We start from the raw sequence: 15,652 nt of genomic DNA, 5'->3' as shown, positions 1-15,652 counted from the left end.
AAAAAAAAAAAAAAAAAAAAAAAAAAAAAAAAAAAAAAAGAATTCCTGATGTGTTCTATTGAAAACTTGGGAATGAATAAATGTTTGTACACAGAGAAATCAAGCATAGTAAAATACATTAATTCTAATTTGGGGAAATTAAAATTGGTATGAGAATAGAAATGTAACATGAAACCTCCCATGTTGAGCAATTAAGTCATAATAGGTAAACACTGATCATTTATTTGACCAAAATATATGTATTTAAGCTAGTGCGGAGGGTTTACTTGCTATTCTGTCAAATGCATCTCTAAATGATACACTGGCAAATATAATTGAGATATATTAGTAATGCCTGAACCCTAGGCTCAGTCCTGTGAGCTGGATCAGGGAGCTCCCTGTCTCCACCTCCACATCCAGCAGAAAGTCATTGCGTGACTAACACATTTTCATCAGACTTCCTCTGATTTACCCAAAGGAATGTGAATGTGTATGTGGAAATGATGTGCACTGCCAAGAAATGTGGAATTAGGTTTCAGCCTCCAGCTGTTATCTTCATCTTTGAGAATGAAATAGGGGACAAGTCACCAATGCATCATGCCAGTCTGAAACTTTTCAAAGTTTTCAGATTTCAGCAGAGCTGCTGAACAATTAAAGAATATCCAGAACACAAGAATGACCTGGAACAAGTATCCCTGAGACAGCTAGAGAAGTTATTCTTTTTTTTTCTTTTAAGATTTTATTTATTTATTTGACAGAGATCACAAGTATGCAGAGAGACAGGCAGAGAGAGAGGGGGAGGCAGGCTCCCCTCCTAACAGAGAGCCCGATGTGGGGCTCGATCCCAGGACCCTGGAATCATGACCTGAGCTGAAGGCAGAGGCTTTAACCTGCTGAGCCACCCAGGCGCCCCCGCCCTTTTTTTTTTTTTTTTTTTTACAAGGTTACTTGTGGGGGCAAATTCTGGCAAAAACAGTGGAACAACTTCAACAAGACACAACCATTGATCTTGTGGAAGACTTGAACAAACTAGATGACAAAGAACATGCCAAAAGAAAGAGCGTAATGAACTTTTTGAGAAAAATCAGAATGATGATCCAAATTTTGTTTATGATGTTGAAGCTGAGTTCCTGCGGATGAACAACTGCAGTCTTGTGGCTTGGGCACAGAGACAACTGATGAATTTTGATATAAACAACTCAAAAAATTTATTATGCTAGCAGAAAATCTATACAAATAATGTATAAATACGATTCTAGAAAAATCTGTAAGGAACACTAAATGTACCTGTTGGGTCATGTTTGGATTGACCTTGTTACTTTTCAAAACGAGGACATGAGGAGTATGTAGATGCATAAGGAAGTCAGGGAAAACTGAATACAGGAATCTGCCTGTAAGGAGTTTACAATCTAGGGATGCCTGGGTGGCTCAGTCTGTTAGGCGTCTGTCTTTGGCTCAAGTCATGATCCCAAGGTCTTGGTGTCAAGTCCCACATAAGGCTTCTTGCTCAGTGGGGAACCTGCTTCTCTCCCTGCCTGCCATTCCCCCTGCTTTTGCTCCCTTTCTCTCTCTCCCTCTGACAAATAAATAAATAAAATATTTTTAAAAAGAAAGTGTATTGATTCTGAGGTTCGATTTACTGTATCCATTAAAATAATCAAGAAAAGCCTAATCTAGGAACTAAAGTATGAATGTTACAAAGTATGTTAATATAATTCACCATATCAATTCTGAAAGTGAAAATTTAGATATGTATCTCTATAGATTATTTTTTTAAATTCCAGTATAGTTAACATACAGTGTTACATTATTAGTTTCATGTGTACAATACAGTGATTCAACAATTCTATACAACTCAGGGCCCATCATGGTAAGGGTATTCCCAATCCCTTCACCTATTTCACCAATCTCCCCACCTACCTCTCCTCTGGTAACCAACAGTTTGTTTTCTGTTTTTTGGTTTGTCTTTTTTTTTTCTTTATTTGTTTTGTTTCTTTAATTCCACATGTGAGTGAAATCATATGGTATTTGTCTTCCTCTGACTGACTTATTTCACTTAGCCTTATACCCTTCAGATCCAACCATGTCATTGCAAATGGCAAGATTTCATTTTTTGTGGCTGGGAAACATTCCATTATATATAGACATAACCTCTTCTTTATCCATTCATTTATTGATGACCACTTACACTGTTTCCATAATTGGCTATTGCTCTAATTAACATAGTGGTGCATATATCTTTTTGAATTAGTGCTTTCATGTTCTTTGGGTAAATACCCAGTAGTGGAATTACTGAATGATATGGCAATTGTATTTTTAATTTTTTGAGGAAACTCCATACTGTTTTCCATGGTGGTTTCACCAGTCTGCATTCCCACCAAGAGTGTACAAGTGTTCCTTTTTCTCTACATCTTCACCAACACTTGTTGTTTCTCATATTTTTTTATTTTAGACATTCGGACAGATGTGAGGTGATATTGTGGTTTGATTTGCATTGCCCTGTTGATGAGTGATGTTGAATATCTTTTCATGTGTCTGTTTAACAATTTGTATATTTTCTTTGGAGAAATGTCTGTTCGTGTCTTCTGCCCATTTTTAAATTGGATTATTTGGTCTTTTGTTGGTGAGTTGTATAAATTCCTTATATATTTTGGATAGTAACCCTTTATTGGATATATCATTTGCAGATATCTTCTCCCATTCAGTAAGTTGTATCTTAGTTGTGTTGATGGTTTCCTTTGCTGTGCAGAAACCTTTCATTTTGATGTAGTCCCAATAATTTATTTTTGCTTTTGTGTCCATTGACTCAAGCAACATATCTAGAAAAATGTTTCTATGACTGATATCAGACTGTGCTCTCTTCTAGGATTTTAATAATTTCAGGTCTCACAGTTAGTATTTAATCCATTTTTAATTTATCTTTGTGTATGGTGTAAGAAAGTGGTCCAGTTTCATTCTTTTCTATGTAGCTGTCTGGTTTTCCCAAGACCATTTGTTGAAGAGATGTGTTTTTTTCCTATTGCATATTCTTGCTTTCTTTGTCAAAGATTAATTGACCACATAATCATGGGTTTAGTATGAGGTTCTCTATTCTGTTCCTTTAATTTATGTGTCTCTTTTTGTGCCAGTACCACAGTATTTTCATTACTACAGGTTTTTTTTTTAAATTTTATTTATTTATTTGACAGAGATCACAAGTAGGCAGAGAGGCAGGCAGAGAAAGAGGAGGAAGCAGGTTCCCTGATGAGCAGAGAGCCCAACGTGGAGCTCGATCCCAGGACCCTGGGATCATGACCTGAGCAGAAGGCAGAGGCTTTAACCCACTGTGCCACCCAGGCGCCCCCATTACTACAGGTTTTTAGTACATCTTGATATCTGGGATTGTGACACTTCCAATTTTGTTCTTCTTTCTCAAGACTGCTTTGGCTATTCAGAGTATTTTGTGGTTTCATACAAATTTTAGGATTATTTGTTCTAGGATTATTTGGGTAGTATAGACATTTTAGCAATATTTGTTCTTCCAATCCATAAGCATGAAAAATCTTTCTGGGAAGGGTCCAAGATGGTTGAGGAGTAGGGGACCCTATTTTAACCGGATCCCTGAATTGAGCTGGGTATCTACCAGACCACTCTGAACACACATGAAACAGCCTGAGATGTAAGAAGATATCTGTTACCATGTATCATTCAAAGCCACCATTTCCTTTTGGATTTTCTGTTTGGATGATCTATCCTTTGATATAAGTGGGGTGTTAAAGTCTCCTATTATTATATTACTACCAATTATTCCCTTTATATTTGCTATTAGCTGCTTTAAGTATTTTGGTGCTCCCATGTTGAGCACATGGATATTTACAATTGTTATATCTTCTTGTTGGATTGATCCTTTTATGATTATGTAGTATCCTTTGTCTCATGTTATAGTTTTTTTTCTTTTAATATTTTACTTATTTATGAGACAGAGAATACAAGCAGGGGGAGCAGCAGAGGGAGAGGAAGAAGTAGGCTCCCTGCTGAGCAGGTAGCCTGATGTGGGGCTCCATCCCAGGACCCTGAGATCATGACCTGAGCCAAAGTCAGACACTTACCTGACTGAACCATGCAGGCACCTCTCATCTTTAGATTAAAATAATTTTGTCCAGGAGAGTGGGGCCAAAAAAGTCTATTTTGTCCAACCTAAATATTGCTACCCCAATTTTCTCTTCTATTTGCATGGTAAATAAATGCTTTGCCTTCTTTTCAGTTCAATCCACATCATGTCTTTAGGTCTGAAATGAGTCTTTTATAGGCAGCATATAAATGGGTCCTGCTTTTTTTTTTTTTTTTTTTTTTGGTATGGAGACAGAGAAAATATTTTATTAAGTAAAAGAAAAATAAATAGATTCTACAACACAAAAATATGACATTCTATGTAATAATTACCATCCAATAAAAGAATATAATGGGAAATGACACCTCACAAGAACATAATTTTACAGTTATCATTAAGAGGACAGGCATCAAATGAAAGAGGTTAAATGCTTAGTACTGACACACATGAGGTGATAGAGCCACTATGATGTGTTCAATGCTGGCATCTAAGTCTACAAATTGTAGTGGAAGAATATGTCTGTCCACAAAACCAGATTCTCAGTATGCAAACTACACATCATAAAGACCAAAGATCTCAAGATAATGTCTGTCTTTAAGTTATTTCAAATAAACAATATCCACTTTATTTTTTAATCCATTCCCTCATCCTATTTTTTTTTATGGGAGTGTTCGGTCCCTTTACAGTCGAAGTAATTATTGATAGGTATATTCTTATTCCCTGTTTGTTACTTGTTTTATGGTTGTTTTTGTAGTTATCTGTTCCTTTCTTCTCTTGCTCTCTTTTCTCATGGTTTGCTGGCTTTCTTTAGTGATATACTTGGATTCCTTTCTCTTTATTTTTATGTATCTATTACCAGTTTTTGATTTGTGGGTACCATTGGGTTTACATATAACATCTTATGCATATAGCAGTCTATATTAAGTTGATGTTGCTTAAGTTTGAACCCATTCTTTACTCTATGCCCTCCCCTATTTTAGGTATATGGTGTCATATTTTACATTCTTTTATTTTGTGAATCCCTTGACTGATATCTATAGATATACTTAATTTTACTTTTTTTGTGCTTCCTACTTTTCTTACTCCTGCTTATGGTCTTTCCTTTCCACTCAAAGAATCCCTTTTAACATTTCCTGTAGGGCTGGTTTAGTGATCATGAATTTGTTTAACGTTTGTCTGGGAAACTCTTTACCTCTGCTTCTATTCTGAATGATAGTCTTATTGGATAGAATATCTTTGGCTGAAGGTATATTTTCTTTCAGTACTTAAATTATATCACACCACTCCCTTCTAGCCTGCAAAGTTTCTGTTGAAAAATCACCTTCTGGGGTTTCCCTTGTATGTAAGTGTTTTCTTTTCTCTTGCTGCCTTAAAAATTCTCCATCACTTTTTTTTTTTTTTTTGCAATTTTAATTACTGTGTATCTTGGTGTGAGCCTCCTTGGGTTGATTTTATTGGCCTTTTGTGCCTCCTGGATCTGGATTTCTGTTTCCTTTCCCAGATTTGGGAAGTCTTCAGCTGCTATTTTTTTTTAATATATATATTTTTAATTTATTTGTCAGAGAGAGAGGAGCGAGAGCGAGCACAGGCAGACAGAGTGACAGGTAGAGGCAGAGGGAGAAGCAGGCTCCCTGCCAAGCAAGGAGCCCGATGTGGGACTCGATCCCAGGACACTGGGATCATGACCTGGGCTGAAGGCAGCTGCCCAACCAACTGAGCCACCCAGGCATCCCTTCAGCTGCTATTTCTTCAAATAAATTTTCTGGCCCTTTTTCTCTCTTCTCCTTCTGAGATCCCTATAATGTGAATGTTACTGTGCTTGATGTTGGTTGAGTCCCTTAGTCTATTTTCACTTGTAATTATTATTTTTTTTTCTCTCATGTTCACCTTGATTGGTTCCTGTTTCCACTTCAGGTTGCTGAGCCATTCTTCTGTTTCATATTGGTGATCCATTGATGATTCCTGCCTTAAAAAATTACTACCACAGTGATTGTCAAATTGTGATTTTTTTGAAGTTTCTCTTCCTTTCTACATTTATTAGTTTGAATTCTACTGTATAGAAAAGTGTTAAAATTGGTATAATATAATGATATAATATAAATAAATTACATTTATCTATAGTAACATAGGCTCATGGATTCTTATTTTGCTCAGTGTACCATAATCCATTATTATCATTATTACAAATGGTCCCAGGTGAGATTAGTGAGGGTCCCTTCAAGCTGGATTCTCTTGGAATATACCCTATACTTCTTGAACACCACCTTCTTTACTGACACAAGATGTTCTAAGCTCATCTTGTGCTTTTCATGGTCAAGTTCTAGAGATAGCCATTTCTCTATGAGTAGAGAATGATATTGAGAAACTAACTGGGTGCTCAAGCTCATTACTCTAGGTGGGGGTGGGTAGCACTAGTTCAAGAGGTAATATATGTATATATATACATGTACCCATATATCCATGGTAGAAACCATGCGTTCATACCAAAACCTCCAATTCCAATACATTATAAGGTTTGTTCTAGCTTTCTTCTTTTTCATATTTGGAACTCCCTTCTCATTCCTTGAAAAATCTGGCTCCCACTATCTCCAATATGTTTGTTTATTTGGAAAGTTCTCCTCTAAGTGACTGACCTTTTGACCTATGCTGCTTCGACCTCCTATAGCAACAGTGGCCTTATCCATTCAGTCACCAACCTGGGATTCCTTCTCCTCTTCTTCCTACTCAGATGTCGTCTTTACATGGGCACTGATCCTGCATTGAGCTGGGTCATCATCAGCCCTGTCCCTTTCACCCTTTTCTACCAGATCCAACTAATGGATTTTGGACTGAGAAAGGGAGGACTGACTATTTGATATTAATAATTTACTGTTAATTATGTATGTGTGAGAATATAGTGATGAACTTTATTTTTTAAAAAGAATCCTTAACTTTAAGAGACACTGAAATATGTATGAGTGAAATGTGTTGGATTTTCTTCAAAACAATAAGGGGTTGGGAGAAGTGGGTGGGGGTAGAGGTAAAACCAAATTGCTTATAAACATAATTATTGGTGCTGGTGGTATGTACATGAGTGTTCATTATATTTTTCCATAACAAGAAATATTTTTTAAAGGCCAATAAGCAAATTCTCCCCCTATCATGTAGTTCTCAAAATTGTTGTGGTTTGTCTTTTTTCTTTTTTTCTTCCATTTGAAATATAACATTCTAGCAAATCTATGAGAAAACTATACTTTGGAATATTGTTTTGGGTGTAGTTTTAGGAAGAATTGAATGGCTCTAAATTTGAGTGTTTACATGCAGGTTCAGGGCAATTCTTTCATTAATCTAAGTCTTTTAAAAAGTTTCTTTCAAAAGCAATATATTTTCTGAGCTTCCTGTTCTCTGCAGCTTCCTGGCTTCTGGGGCTTCAGTTCCAGTTAATCCAGGGCTTCTCTGTGTTGTAGTTTCTGCTTGCCTTGTACCTGCACCTCTTCAATTCCTGTTGCCTTGCTACCTTGTGGCTCTTACAGTCAGATCACTTCTTCTGCCTCATGGATCTTATCTGTTCAAGCCTTCTGCTGCTTTGTGGATCTCAGATTCAGGACTTTCCCTCATGGTTTCTGTTCCTCATGGATCCTGCTACATTGTGGCTCCTGTTGCTTCATGCTTGTTGGCCCACTGTTGTCTTGATGCTTCATGGCTTTTTGCTGCTTTGTGGTTCTGCATGCTCATGATATGAGGCCCCCAAAGGCCAAAGGCAAGCAAAGAGGGTAACAGGGGGAAAAAAAGGTAGTCAGTAGTACTAGGAGTATAAATACAGCCAAGAAGTTGAGTGACCATTTTGGGAAGCACTAGAGAAGGGAGCAACAGATGCCCACAGCTGAGGAGGTGACAAGATATGCCAGGCTTAAGAGCTGCTTTGGACTGTGAACAATTTCCAAGTTTCTGTTCTTGCAAGAGGCTGCCTGCGTAGCTGACTTTGTCCTCCTTATTTCCCCATGAATGCTTCGATAAATCACCATCACTAAAAATGAAGAAACAAATAAATGAAATAAAAAACATATTTTATTTTCTTAATAGAATTTCTTTTTTTTTAATTTTATTTATTTATTTGACAAAGAGAGATCACAAGCAGGCAGAGAGGCAGGCAGAGAGAGAGAAGGAAGCAGGCTCCCTGCTGAGCAGAGAGCCCGATGCGGGGCTGGATCCCAGGACCTTGAGATCATGACCTGAGCCGAAGGCAGAGGCTTTAACCCACTGAGCCACCCAGGCGCCCCTCTTAATAGAATTTCTATTAGCTTATTATTTTTCTCTAGGTATTTTATATTGCAACTGTGTGTAGCAAATTAACTTTTCCCCCTAATAGTTTCCTGCTTATAGTAGAAACTTTCAATTTTGTTACTTGATATTTGACTGCCACTGATTTTTTAAAAAGATTTTATTTATTTGACAGAGAGAGAGAGTGAGAGCGAGCAAGTAGGCAGAGTGGTAGGCTGAGGGAGAGGAAGGAGCAGACACCCTACTGAGCAGGGAGTCTGATGCAGGGCTTGATCCCAGGACCCTGAGATCATGACCTAAGCCACCCAGATGCCCCATGCCACTGAATTCTTAATAATTCTAGTTTTTTTTAAAGATTTTATTTATTTTTTTATTTGACAGACAGGTATCACAAGTAGGCAGAGAGGCAGGCAGAGAGAGGAGGAAACAGGCGCCCTGCTGAGCAGAGAACCCAGCATGGGGCTTGATCCTAGGACTCTGAGATCACGACCCGAGCTGAAGGCAGAGGCTTTAACCCCCTGAGCCACCCAGGTGCCCCAATAATTCTAGTTGTTTTACTTGGTATCCTTGTTTCTTTTCTTATCTTTAAAAAAGGTTTTATTTATTATTTATTTGAGAGAGAGAATGAGAGAACATGAGAAGGGGGAGGGTCAGAGAGAGAAGCAGAATCCCTGTTAACCAAGGAGCATGATGTGGCTGTCTGATGGACTGGTATCTGTCTTACCTTAGGGCACTAATGGGGAGCGAGCGTATTTGGGATGCCTCCCGGCCATTGAGAACAAGGAAGAGAGGATAGCTTGCTGTTATAGAACCAGACAACTTGCATTACAAAAACATATACCACAGTGTGCAATACACTCCTATAAAAGAAACTGGCAAGACTCTCTAAGAAATTGCACACATCATCTCAGAGAAGTTGTATTCCTCCAACAAAAGATTTCAGAGGCCTCCAGAATCTCTCACCAGGCTTATTGGCAAGAGTCTTCTATATGAAGCCAGTCCATAAAGACTGGAAAAAGTGGTTGTCATCTGAAATGCATAGATCTTAACATAAAGTTATGATACATATAAAGAAATAAGCATGGCTCAAACACAGGAGCAAAATAAATCTCCAGAAATTGAGCTAAAGAAGTGGAAGGATATAACTTACCTGAAAATAGTTCAAAATAAATCTTGCCATTTGCAATGACATGGATGGAACTAGAGGGTATTATGCAGAGCGAAATAAGTCAATCAAAGAAAGACAATTATCATATGATCTCTCTGATATGAGGAATTTGAGAGGAAGGGCAGGGAGTTTGGGGGCTAGGGAAGGAAAAAATGAAAAAAGATGGTATCAGGAGGGAGACAAAGATAAGAGACTCTTAATCTCACAAAACAAACTGAGGGTTCCTTGTGGGTGGGGAGGTCGGGAGAGGATGGTTGTGTTATGGACATTGGGGAGGGTATGTACTATGGTGAGTGCTGTGAAATGTGTAAGCCTGATGATTCACAGACTGTACCCCTGGGGCAAATAATACATTATATGTTAATAAAAATAATTCAAAATAACCACCATAAAGACGCTGTACATGCTCAAGAAAATCATGCACAAACAGAGACAGAAATTATAAATAAGAAAAAAGAACCAAACAGAAACTTTGGGACTAAAGAACACAATAATTGAACTGAAAAATTCACTGGAGGGATTCAACAGCTGCCTTGCTCAAGTAGAATAATCAATGAATTCAAAGAAAGATCACTTAAAATTATGCAGTCAGAGAACAGAAAGAACAATGAAAAAAAAGAGTGAAGAAAGCCTAAGGGACTTACAGAATACCATAATGTGGACCAATATATACATTATGGGAGTCCTTGAGAAAAAAGGAGAGAGAAGGGGGCAGAGAACTTATTTAAAGAAATAATGGCTAAAAACTTCCCAAGTTGAGGAAAGGAAATGGATAGCAGATTCAAGAAGCCCTATAGACTTCAACTAGGATGAATCCACAGAAATCCACAGTGAGATACATCATAGTTGAGCCTTGAACAACATGGGGACTGGGAGCGCTGATTCCATCTTTTCAAAATACAGTAAAAAAAAATCTGCGTATAATTTTTGATTCTCGTTTAAACTTAATAGCCCACTATTGACCAGAAGCATTACTGATAACATAAACAGAGGATTAACACATATGTTGTATGTTATCTATATTATATACTATATTCTTAAAATAAACTAGAGAAAAGAAATGTTATTAAGAAAATTAAAAGGAAGACAGATGCCTGGGTGGCTCAGTCAGTTGAGCATCTGACTCTTGATTTTGGCTCAGGTCATGCTCTTGGAATGGTGAGGTTGAGCCCGTAATTTGGGCTCTGCACTCGGTGGGGAATCTGCTTGGTGTTCTCTCTCTCCCTCTCCCCCTGTTTGTGCACTCTCTCTCTCGCTCGCTAAGGTAAATAAATAAATCTTAAAGAAAGAAAATTATAAGGAAGACAGAATACATGAACAGTACGGTACTGTATTTATATTTTAAAAAATCTGTGCATACATTTACCTGTACAGTCCATATTCTTCAAGGGTCAATTGTATAATCAAATTTCAAAACACAAAGACAAAGAGAATTTTGAAAACAGCAAGAGAAAAGCAGCTTGTCATGTATATGGAAAACCCTAAGACTCAGCAGATGCTTTGCAGACCAGAAGGGAGTGGGATAATATATTCAACATGCCAAAAAGAAAATGCCAATCAAGAACTAATATATTTTTAACATTCGTCAAAAAATGAAGGAGAAATAGACTTTCCCAGAAAAACAAAAGCTGAGGGACTTCATCACTGCTAGAGCTGCCTTACAAGGAATGTTAAAGGAATGCTTCAAGTTGAAATGAAAGGACGCTAAATAGTAATATTAAAGGGTATGAGGGGGTGCCTGGCTGGCTCAGTTGGTGGAGCATGTGATTCTCGGGTATAGAGATTACTTAAAAAAAAAAAAAAGCAAATAAAAGTATAAAGCTCACTGTTAAGTACCAAGACAAACACAGAATATTATAAAACTGTAATGGTGTGCATAAATCACTTTTAATTCTGGGTATAGAAGTTAAAAGACAGAAGTATAAGAAACTATAACTACTAAAACATGTTAATAGATGAAGAATATAAAAAGACACATTCATGACATCAATAACATAAAATGTGAGGAGAGAGAAGTAAAAGTGTTAAGAATTTCTAAGCAACTGAAATTAAGTAGTTGTCAGCTTAATACAGATGGTTATAACCACAAGATGATTTATGTAAGCCTCATGATAACCACAAAGATACTGATAGAAGATACACAAAAGAAAATGTGAAAGAAATCAAAACGTGACTACAAAAAATAAAATTACTGAAGCACAAAGGAAGACAGTAAGAGAGGAAAAGAGGGAGAAAAAAGACACAGGACAAACAGAAAACAATTAACAAAATGATAACAGTAAGTCCTTCCCTAACAATAATTATTTTAGATATAAATGCATTAAACTCCCCAATTAAAAGATATATAGTAGCAGAATGTATAAACATCATCCAACTATGTTGTCTATAAGAGAATCATTTCAGATTTAAGGATCTGTATTGGCTGAAAGTGAAGTATGGAAAAAGACATTCCATGCAAACAGTAGCCAAAAGAAAGCAGACATATCAATCATATTAGACAAAATGGATTTTAAGTAAAAAATTCAAGCAGGACATAAAAATACAAAGTGAAAACACCTGAAAGCCTACTATCTTATGATAATAATTCTTAATATTTTTAAAACCATCCTTTAACAAATATACATGTAAATAACAGATGTATGTGTTTTATACTTTTAACAAGAACTTTATACTTTAACAAGAACTATACTTTTTTTTAAATTCAATTTTTTATTTGACAGAAAGAGAGCACAAGCAGGCAGAGTGGCAGGCAGAGGGAGAGGGAGCAGACCCCCTACCAAGCAGGGAGCCTGACATGGGGCTCAACCCTAGGACTCTGGGATCACGACCTGAGCCAAAGGCAGCCACCCAACAGACCCAGCCTCCCAGGCACCCCAAGAACTATACTTTTAACAAGACTTTCATTGGTTACCTATCAGTTTCCCCTTTGTACATACATCTTCACAAGTTCCTATACTCCCTCTATGTAGAACACGTTAAAATTCTGGTGTGACTATCCCACGTCTTTCTCCATGTTTATACAGTCACATATATATAAGTACACAGTTACACATTCCATTCCTATATCAAATGTTTTTAAATTTCATCACAGATACACTAATACCTACAACTGATGAGGAATATATCAAAATAACAGTAAACCATTCTGTAAATATAATCCAGTTTAAGAAATACAATACATGAAATAACTTTTTTTGTTGTTAGAGCAACTCAGCAAAATAAAATTCTGGTTTCTTGTTGGACAACATTGTTCTACACAGACATCAAACAGGCCAAAGAAAATAAACAGAAACTTCACAGGCAAAAAAGGGAAAAAAAGAAAACGTTTACCTTTGGCCTTTTCAACCATCTCATAGAAACCGACTACTCATAGTACAGCTACGTACATACACACCAAAAAATTATTGGAAGGCTTGGAATAAGATTTTTTTACTGCTGTTTTGCTTTTTTTTAAATGGTTTTATTTTCTTCTTTGAGATTATAATGAACACGGCCATACCACAAGTAAAGTCAGAAGTGGGGCAGAGAATGCTCACAAGGCTAGTTTTGTCATCTGAGATTACTAAAAATGGCTGACCCCTAACAATATGTACAAAAATATAAATATAAAATACCATGTCTCCTTTAAAAATACTTTTAAGAAAAAAAGCAGGGCCTTGGAAGTTTTGGTTCTTTTTTTCTTCCCTGTTGTAGATTCCTGTTGTGGTTTTGCATTGGCGGAGAGTGCGTGTGTCGTGTGTAGGTGGCACTGCCCAGGTGGGGCATGGGTGGGTGGGACTCTCCGCTTGAAAGTGACCGCGTTTAGAGTCTGAGATGGGAAATAGGGGCGTGGTGAATAGGATAAAATCCCTTTTCTATTACAATTTCAGAAGAAACCCCCAAATGTCCTGAGGGGGGGAAATGTTTAAATGCTGTTACGTTTAACTTTTCCTTTTTCACTGCCCAGAAATCCTCATAGGTCTTCTGCTTCTTAGTGTGAACTTTGCCATCCTCATCATCTTCTGCCACCTGTGTTCTTCACTGCCTAAGCCTCCCCATGTACCTCTCTATCGCCTTCCTATTCCCCTCCTCTTCCTGCTGCACCGTTTTACATCTTCTTCATCTTCCTTCTTGGCCTCCTGCCCCCCATTTTCCTCATAAGCCTTCCCATTAGCCGGTGCATCTCTTCTATTCTCTGCCTCCTCCACAATTCTCCTCTAAATCCTTGCTGGTGATCTCGGAGCTAGTGTCTACAGCTGTCTCAGACATGACCTGGCACACTGGTGATCTGAAGCTCTGGGTTAAAAAGAAAGCAAGAGTTGGAGGACCATGGTGATAAAGCTGCCAGAGTCTGTGGTGGTGGAGGTGTGTGGCAGAGTTGGTTACAATGAACCCGGAGCTAGACCCAGGAACAATGCAAAGATGGCTTTTTGGAGCAGCCAGTGGGGTTATGAAATAACTCTGTATCCCTTTTGCAAACTTATCTTTTCCTGTTTCCTCCTCTCTGAACTTACTACATTCCTGAATTTTATTTACCATATCCTTGTTTTCCATTATCTTCCACTTAAGCACAAAGTATAATTTATTTTGCTTCTTTATAAAATTTCATGAATGGAACACTCTGTATATATATTTCTATGGCTCATTGCTCATCACATACTAGATTCACTAATTCTCGCTGCTGTGTACTATTTCAGTGTAAAGGTACTCTACACCTCCTTATCCATCCTACTTTTTATGGTCATGTTTCATTTCCAGATTTCTTACTGCAATGATATTAGTGAAACCAATGTAACTGTGTTTGATGACAGGGAAAGCATTTCAAGGATTTTTAAGCTATGATGTAACCAGTTAGGAGGAAGTAAAGGAGAGACTTTTGGAAGAGAAACAACAAAAAGAAAAGGTCAAAAAAAGACATTTCCCCCCTCAGGAACACTTGGGGGTTTCTTCTGAAATTGTAATAGAAAAGGAATTTTATCTTCTTTCCTAATACTACATCCATTAGCTCTTCATCTACTTTCAACTACCATTTCAGATCTGAAGAAAAAGTGTCAGAAATGTCAGAAGAAATACAAGTATTTAGGTTCAAAATTGCCAACTGCAACAGAGAAATCAGGCACTGTTCGGGAAATGGTAGCCTGGTTTTTGTATAGTCAGAATATAACACAATGTAATTATCACTTTTTAAATAAGACAAGTAGTATTCTAATGGACTAATTATGCAGTCTCAAACAGGTTCCTTGCCTTGCCTGACCTATATACTAGAACATCTGATCCCTTAATGCTGGGCTCTGCTCTAATCTACCTGCTTGAACAAGTAGGAAATTATTTCCTTAGTCTAGGGTTTTCAAAGTTATCTGGTTAAGTACCCTTAATATTACAGAAGATTGGAAATCTACAGAAGCCACTCCATGACCGCATGTTACTTTGATTTCTTCTTTCATATTTTTAAAAAAGATTTTATTTATTTATTTGTCAGAGAGAGAGAGAGAGGCAGGCAGAGGGAGAAGCAGGCTCCCCACTAAGCAAGGAGCCCCATCGGGACTTGATCTGAGGACTCTGGGATCATGACCTGAGCTAAAGGCAGACATTTAACTGAATGAGCCACCCAGGCATCCCTATTTCTTCTTTCTTTAAAATACTGCAGTCTTTCTGATAAAACAGCACTGATCCATTATAAAATATCATTATAAAATCATTTGGCAGAAAACTGCAAATATTTTTATGCATCTTAAATTTGATGCTACAAGAAGATGTAATAATACTGCTACTCTATTTTATAGATAATGAAACTTGTAGAAATCATGAAACTCACAACAACGGTCATATTTATTCAGTTATATATAATGATTGGCAGTCAGATAATCAAATTAACACATACCAAGCCAGTTTCTCGATCTCGGATGGACAGTAATCTACCTTCATAATCACCATACTATGCACAGAAAAGAAAAGCTTATTAAAAAAACTCACAAATATTAAATCGTTCTCAGTTACTGATATTAACACACAATGTCACACATCTCATCTCTCAATGCAAAGAGAACTTTGCATATGATCACAGTATCAATCCACGACCACGTATTGTTACTTTTCAACAGTGGTAATAGGCTGTAACACAACCCGCCTTACATCTAAGGAAACAAAGATTCACACAAGCATGAGTATAAACAACT

General features: G+C 37.2%; 1 pseudogene; it reads left to right on the top strand.

The window, feature by feature from the left end:
- Nucleotides 1–473: 473 nt before the first annotated feature.
- Nucleotides 474–1,168, top strand: LOC132006007 (centrosomal protein of 19 kDa-like; annotated as a pseudogene).
- The last annotated feature ends 14,484 nt before the right edge of the window (nucleotides 1,169–15,652 follow it).

This window comes from Mustela nigripes, chromosome 17 (genome assembly GCF_022355385.1).
Source record: "Mustela nigripes isolate SB6536 chromosome 17, MUSNIG.SB6536, whole genome shotgun sequence".
NCBI lineage: Eukaryota > Metazoa > Chordata > Mammalia > Carnivora > Mustelidae > Mustela > Mustela nigripes.
Note: the sequence above shows the minus strand (reverse complement) of the source record. Positions and strands in the feature narration are given on the sequence as shown.